Source organism: Temnothorax americanus, unplaced genomic scaffold (assembly GCF_048541705.1).
Source record: "Temnothorax americanus isolate GAGA-0224 unplaced genomic scaffold, ASM4854170v1 Scaffold27, whole genome shotgun sequence".
Classification (NCBI taxonomy): domain Eukaryota; kingdom Metazoa; phylum Arthropoda; class Insecta; order Hymenoptera; family Formicidae; genus Temnothorax; species Temnothorax americanus.
The window spans coordinates 1,257,793-1,265,396 of NW_027509411.1; the positions used below are offsets into that span (position 1 = coordinate 1,257,793).

The following is a 7,604-nucleotide window of genomic DNA, read 5'->3' on the forward strand; positions in this document are numbered from 1 at the left end:
GGGGCATGTTTGCCACCGTCCGAAACCGCGAAGTCCTGTGAAACGTACCATCGCCCTCATTGCCTACGACCGATTCCTCTCCTGTGGAGCTTGCCGCCGGCCGTGGGATAAGAATTCCTACGATCTGCGTCACTCACAAGAATCTACTACGGTAAAGGGCCGGCGCGCTTTCGTCCGCTCGAACGGCTGGTTTTCTTTGGAGGAATTTTTACGGCCCTCGCCTCGGAGAGGGGCGAACCGAGAAGGAACGCGTTTCGGCTAATAATTCTCTCGCCGACAGAGCCCCGCCGACATAAAGCCAATTACGCACGAACAGCCAAAAATCCGTTGTCTATTATCTACTACGAGCGTCGAACAAATTTTTTTTGTCAGCTTAATCTCTAGTGTTCACGATTCAGAGAAAAATGCATAGAACTACGTTTCGATTATATTATACATGTTTCCATGGACGAAAATCGCTAAATTGCATATCCACTAACGAGCTTGGATCAATAGGCGGATTTTAAAGTCACGATAGTGGAGCGGCACTTCGTGCAGAGATCGTGACGCGGATGCGTGTGTTACGCCTACGAGTGCACACGTGTTTGCGAGAGGGCATATAAAGCGTTGCGTAATAAATACCGGACTTCACTAAGCGTTACAACTGTCCTCCGCGTAACTCTGTAACGAGATGCGTTCTGCGTATACCGTACATGCATGTGATACTTCACCTTCTTCTCTATCCTCTTTCTCGCTCGCTTCATCTTCCTGATTTTTTTTCTGTACCCGATGCACATCTCAAATGTACGTATGAGAAAGAGTTACGCACTTGGGCCAACGTGGACGATGGTTCCGGCAGAATTTAAAGAGCGCGCAATATTTTATCTGCTAACGGAACATCGCTTCGATTAAACTGGTCGTCCGTACGACAAGCCCAGGATTCGTACAATCATGACGGAGGCTTTCTTCCGCGGCGCGTCTTATCGCGACGAGAGCGATTCGGTTAGTTGCGGCGGACATTAAACTAACTCTCACATGTGAGCTCCTAAAGTCGTGGCACCTTAAAGTTTACAGCACCACCCGTGGAGGGAAGAGTTGCCAGACTTGCGACCACAAACTGCACGATAAACTACGTTAACGAACTTTTCGCTTCGAACGACAAGCACTTTCTTCGCGACGAAAGATACGCGAGGCGAACGAAGTAATGGGAAGTATTATCATATTTATCTCGATGTAAAGATATTTAACGATATCGTACAATCGTCTCGTAATTCTCTTGCGAGATACATAGTGCGAAAGATCAATATCGTGTTTTACGCACGTGTGTTCGTAAATTTTATGTAGCGTATATAATGAAAATAATTAACTGAGAGTTTTGATTGATTGAACCGCGAGCGATTAATAACTCAATTAATAACGTTCGATAGCACAGTTATATCTTGATACATTCGGTTATTCGCTCTATAAGCGATAAAAAGAAAGTTGCTGAATAAGAAATCAAGGTACGTCGCGAATTAAGGAAGGTGGGAGATACAAGGAGAGAATAGTAATGGTGCGGTCGGATGACCGCATGGCACGTTGCCAGTTCCCATAGATCACACCGTGACATAATCATCCTATATTCGCGCCCCACTCATTCGACCACCCATCCTCCGCGCCTAACCGAATCCGCACTATGCTGCATTACCGCTCTGCAGATAGTCTCAGCCGTGGCATTACGCGACGCTATCATCGCTGCGAAGCAGCCTCTGCAGTAAGCGACATCCTGCTACCGCCCACGAGTAACCAGACGTGTTGCATTGTGTCAGCTTTGAACGCAAATTGCGAAATTGTCGGCGATAGAGGTACTCGTGGCGCTTGATTATCAAGATTGAAAATCGTTATTCTCGCACGGCTCAATTTTCATTCGAATATCAAAAATATTCATCGCGGGTGGCGGATTTGACGGAGATAAATGGAATATGACGCAAGTAACAGAGAAGGTCTCTTAACATTATATAAATCGCTTATTATTATATTACTTCAATATTATCTGTTTCCATATATCATAAGCTATTTAGAATGACTGTAGAAAATAGAAAATCTTGTATCGTTACCACTCCTGCCTTTGTTCATTATCCCTGTTCGCGGTATGAACCGTAATTTCACGATACTCTACGAAGCACACTTGATTCAGCCAGCCTGAACAAGCCTCTTAATCGTGCGGACTCTCATTGTTTAAATAATGTGAATGCGGCCTTGTTCGTTAAACTCTTGACATATCGTAGGTATGGGTAAGAACAGATATGCAGATATTCTTGGGAAACTCACCCGTACAAAAATATATTTTAAATGGCAAAAAGCCTTGTAAAATTTTTTTCATTTATAATCGCGCATCGCAAATTTTCAATTATAAGTTGGATACTTAAGAAAAATTAAATAGATAAGAGTTCTGTTTTCATTTTATAATATATCATAAAGCATACAAGCACATAATCAATAAACATTTCTATTTCAATATGTATAAAGCATACAAGCACATAATCAATAAACATTTTTATTTCAATATGTAAAAAGGCAATCAGAATTTATTTAATGATACGTTATCCTTACACAGAACGATATTTCACGGAGATAAATAAGATTATTCCACGACAGAACGTTTCTCCGGTTCTCCGCGCGACGTAAAACGATAAGTGGAACCGTACGGGCGAATGTCGCGTTGCATGTAATTATTGACGAGCGCGCGAATTTGCGTCCATGGTAATTGAATAACATCCAATTTTTTAGTGACAAATACAAATGGGAATGATAATATTTTATCGGCTTGTGTGCACCATACCATGACGAGACGGCGAATGTCTAAGCAGCGAAATGCGATAAATTCGAATGATCGTAAGATTTTTATAATCCACATGTCCGCCACGATAAGTGTTTCAATAAAACATGCTGTACGAGGCGCGCAGGTTCGACGGATCAGGCGGGTCTCGTATTTACTGTTGCGCGAAAGTAAAGGCTATGAATAATAAAACTATAAAGCTATCAATATACGAATCGGAGACGCGAAAGCCGCGTGGTTGCACGATACTTGAAAAAATTCAACATAATAGAGAACACAAATTTATTGACTGCCATTATTAATGTCGCTATTAATGTGATCTTACTGATTATAATTTACAACCCATTATTATTTATTATTAACAAACGAAACAACGTAAACAATATAATTATTAAGTACAAGCTCGCGCAGGAGCCTGGCCTCTAGAATTTGTATAGGAAACGACACATTTTTACTCACGTGGTTTAAGTTAAAGAGATTGTGTATTTCCAAGTTAACTCTTATTCCAAACTAGGATTATCTCATAATAGATGTATAAATAGTAGTATAATAGATGTATAAATAGTATAATAAGATATTGTACAAAATATTCAGCTGTATAAAATACAATGAAAAAGAATAATCATTAAAAAATAATCCTTTCTTGTTGAGACTTCAATATTGTAATCTCGGTTTTTTTTTTTTTTTTTGACTGATAGAACTCAACTGAAGAAAGTAGATATCTATTATGCTTATTTCTCGAAACGTTGAAGCAGTCAAATGCATTCCATAATTAAACTATCTGAGAAAGGATCATTCATGTTAAACACATTTTACATAACTTAAAGTACACATAAACATCTATAAATATACAACGAATAATCATAAATGAAGGAATGTGTCAATTAGATGATAATCAGGAAATAATCTTTCTAAATAAAATAATTAAAAAAAATATAATTTATTTTTACTCCAAAGAACATTAACTATATTCTGAAAGAGATAAAGGATTAAACTAAAATAGCCTACTGTTGTGCGCGTTTCTACAAATTGAATGTAACGCACTTTTCAATATTAATTGACACCGTAACTTTAGCAATAAGCAAGTTATCGAATAAGTAATGTAGCGATATATAATCAAACTCAGTAAAGAATGAATCGAGAATTCAATTAAGTCAGAATTAATCATACGCAAATGATACGTTTTATTTTAAAAGACAAGTTATGTTCAATATCAGCGGAATTGAACCACAATATACGCAAGTATAACGCCGTAATCACGTGAATATCAGAATCACGTGTCTCTTTCGGTAATGTATCTCGATAATGTAAGTTATTTTACAGCAAGAATAAATGATTTTACACGCGGGTTGCAACCACAAGAAATTAACGAAAGTAATTATACTGAGCTCAGTTTATCTTATTGTAACGAGGGCCCGTTCTGGTTACAATCTTCAAAATTGCAAGCCTATTGTGATGGAGGAAATATTCCTCGCAACGTTCTTTCTCGAACTCTGTAATCAAAGATCGCATTATGATAGAACGTTAAGTTCGTCATACTACACTAATCGCCTTGCTAGCGATTATTTCAAGTGATCAATGAGATCTCCGAGCCTTGACCCAAAAGAGCACGAACTTTTCTAACTTGTTGTTTATCTGAGATTATAAATACTTGCGCGGTAGCCAACAATACACATGAAGCATTTAAACTTTTATTAACAGCCGAATGTAATACTTAGGGTGTTCTTTTCTGCTTCTGCTACAGCCGGGCTAGATTTAAGTTGAGGTTCTAATTTTACATCTTTAGTATTAGAAGAAGTTCTTTCCTTGTGTATTGTTGTGTGGTGCTTCATACCACATGTACGACAACGCTTAGTTACTTTACAATTCACTACTCTGTGCTTCGCTAAACAATTATAACATAATTGATATTTGGCTATAAGTGCCAACTTCTGATTTATAGTCCCACCGATATACTTAGGACAATTCACAATGTAATGACTTCTTTTACAAACTGGACAAGCATTTTTAGCAGATGTAGTCTTAACTTGAATTCTAGGTTTATCGTAAAATGATAACAACAAATTCCACGCTTTTAAAAGGTTGTCAAAACTGAGTGTCGTATTCTTGATCAAGTGAGCAGCATCGCCTATTAAACTTGTTTTCAAATATTGCAACTTCTCTATTGATGTTAAAGACGCATTGGATAAAACGAGAGAAGTAAACGAGTCTCTAAAATTGAGCCACTCTGAAGGAGTACCGTCGAACGTCGGAATGTTAACTGGAGGAAGACGAGCATGCTGATGTTGAGAAATGTTAGGTACAAGAATATCCTGAGATCGAGATGATGTAGAAAAAAACCCTGTTACATTTTGTTGTTCTCTACTGAAACTAGCCGTTATCTGTTCAACCGCTGCTAAGTAATTCCCGTGAGTCGTTAAGACTCGATCCGTGAAATACGAGTGCGTTCGAATTAATTGCCTGTCCTCACTTGTAAGTCTAGCGACTTCCATTAGAATGGCGTCGTGTGTTAAACTGAACTTATTCCAATTCTCCTCTAAGGAAGAAAGGTAAACATCTGTTCTTTGTTTCGTAATTCCTGAGGACCCTTTCCTGACAAAATTATCATAAGCTTTAGCTATGAAATTACTCACCACGAGCTGTTGATTGATCTGATCGATTATCGAATCCATTTTATCGTTTAGAAACATCTATCAATATCAAACTCGAAATGATTCAGGCGGAATGCTTTTCTCTCAACTATGTATTAATTTTCGCGAAACTAGATGTGTCTTTTCCTCAATCCGGATTTCACACGTAATAGCAAAAGTATTTAGAATTCACAATAAATGTCTATTTTAATTTGTATATCCGGAATTACATATCCAGATCTGCAAATCCGGAATTACAGATCCGGCTCGAAGGACCAATGTTATATTTACGACCAAACGACATATTTACTCACGTGGTTTAAGTTAAAGAGATTGTGTATTTCCAAGTTAACTCTTATTCTAAACTAGGATTGTCTCATAATATAGATGCATAAATAGTATAATAAGATATTGTACAGAATATTCAGCTGTATAATATACAATGAAAAAGAATAATCATTAAAGAATAATCCTTTCTTGTTGAGACTTCAATATTGTAATCTCGTATTTTTTTTGACTGATAGAACTCAACTGAAGAAAGTAGATATCTATTATGCTTATTTCTCGAAACGTTGAAGCAGTCAAATGCATTCCATAATTAAACTATCTGAGAAAGGATCATTCATGTTAAACACATTTTACATAACTTAAAGTACACATAAACATCTATAAATATACAACGAATAATCATAAATGAAGGAATGTGTCAATTAGATGATAATCAGAAAATAATCTTTCTAAATAAAATAATTAAAAAAAATATAATTTATTTTTACTCCAAAGAACATTAACTATATTCTGAAAGAGATAAAGGATTAAGCTAAAATAGCCTACTGTTGTGCGCGTTTCTACAAATTGAATGTAACGCACTTTTCAATATTAATTGACACCGTAACTTTAGCAATAAGCAAGTTATCGAATAAGTAATGTAGCGATTTATAATCAAACTCAGTGAAGAATGAATCGAGAATTCAATTAAGTCAGAATTAATCATACGCAAATGATACGTTTTATCTTAAAAGACAAGTTATGTTCAATATCAGCGGAATTGAACCACAATATACGCAAGTATAACGCCGTATTCACGTGAATATCAGAATCACGTGTCTCTTTCGGTAATGTATCTCGATAATGTAAGTTATTTTACAGCAAGAATAAATGATTTTACACGCGGGTTGCAACCACAAGAAATTAACGAAAGTAATTATACTGAGCTCAGTTTATCTTATTGTAACGAAGGCCCGTTCTGGTTACAATCTTCAAGATTGCAAGCCTATTGTGATGGAGGAACTATTCCTCGCAACGTTCTTTCTCGAACTCTGTAATCAAAGATCGCATTATGATAGAACGTTAAGTTCGTCATACTACACTAATCGCCTTGCTAGCGATTATTTTAAGTGATCAATGATTGACCAGAGATCGAAATATGTTACCTGAAAGCGACTGCCTTCCTCGTTTATGGAAAATAATGGTCTCCTTGACCAAGCCCATGAGGCATTCTCAATGTGCCAATACGGCTGACTCGTCCTCTATTTCTGTTCGTGTGACTACGTCGTAATGGCGACGCTCGTCTTTCCTTCACGCTGCTTGGTCCGAGGATCGTTGGATATCTTGGTATCTTTCCTCTTAGCTGTATCGAGACAGCCTCGCTCGACAATATTGACAATTCTTGGTTCTTTCACAATGACTCGAATATCGCAACGATTACAATCGCGTTTCAATTCTCAACTCAAACGAATCTTCTCGAAAGAAAGAAAGAAGTAATCAAACGCGACTATCCGCTACGACGCCACGACGGACGAACGATGAATGTCGATGAATGCCCGCTCGGCCAGCTGATCGCACGTCCCGGCCCCGGCATGCACACGCATGCGCTGTATCACGCCGCTGCCGCGTGATCCGTCCGTACCACCACTAATGCTGCGTTCCCACTATACGCGCGACGCGTATATAGTAGGAACGCAGCATAAACACATCAACGATTATACCATAGATGTCGACAGATACACAATCTATTTACTATTTACATTACCTTTTAAACAATAAGAAAACACAATGCATAGTTAGTTGCTTAATGCTTACAATCAATAAATTTATTAATTTTTATTTTAATAAATCATAATTTTTTAAGTGTGAATATAAAAATTGAAATTATTTGTAACAGTAGTGCTTATTTC

General features: G+C 37.4%; 1 long non-coding RNA gene across 1 annotated transcript; it reads right to left on the reverse strand.

Annotated features, from left to right (window-relative positions):
* Positions 1-2,499: 2,499 nt before the first annotated feature.
* LOC143899418 (uncharacterized) lies at positions 2,500-7,256 on the reverse strand. The gene is made up of 2 exons (XR_013257485.1): positions 6,861-7,256; positions 2,500-6,746 (listed from the first exon to the last, which is right to left on the reverse strand). It is a non-coding gene; the product is annotated as an uncharacterized LOC143899418 (long non-coding RNA).
* Positions 7,257-7,604: the final 348 nt, after the last annotated feature.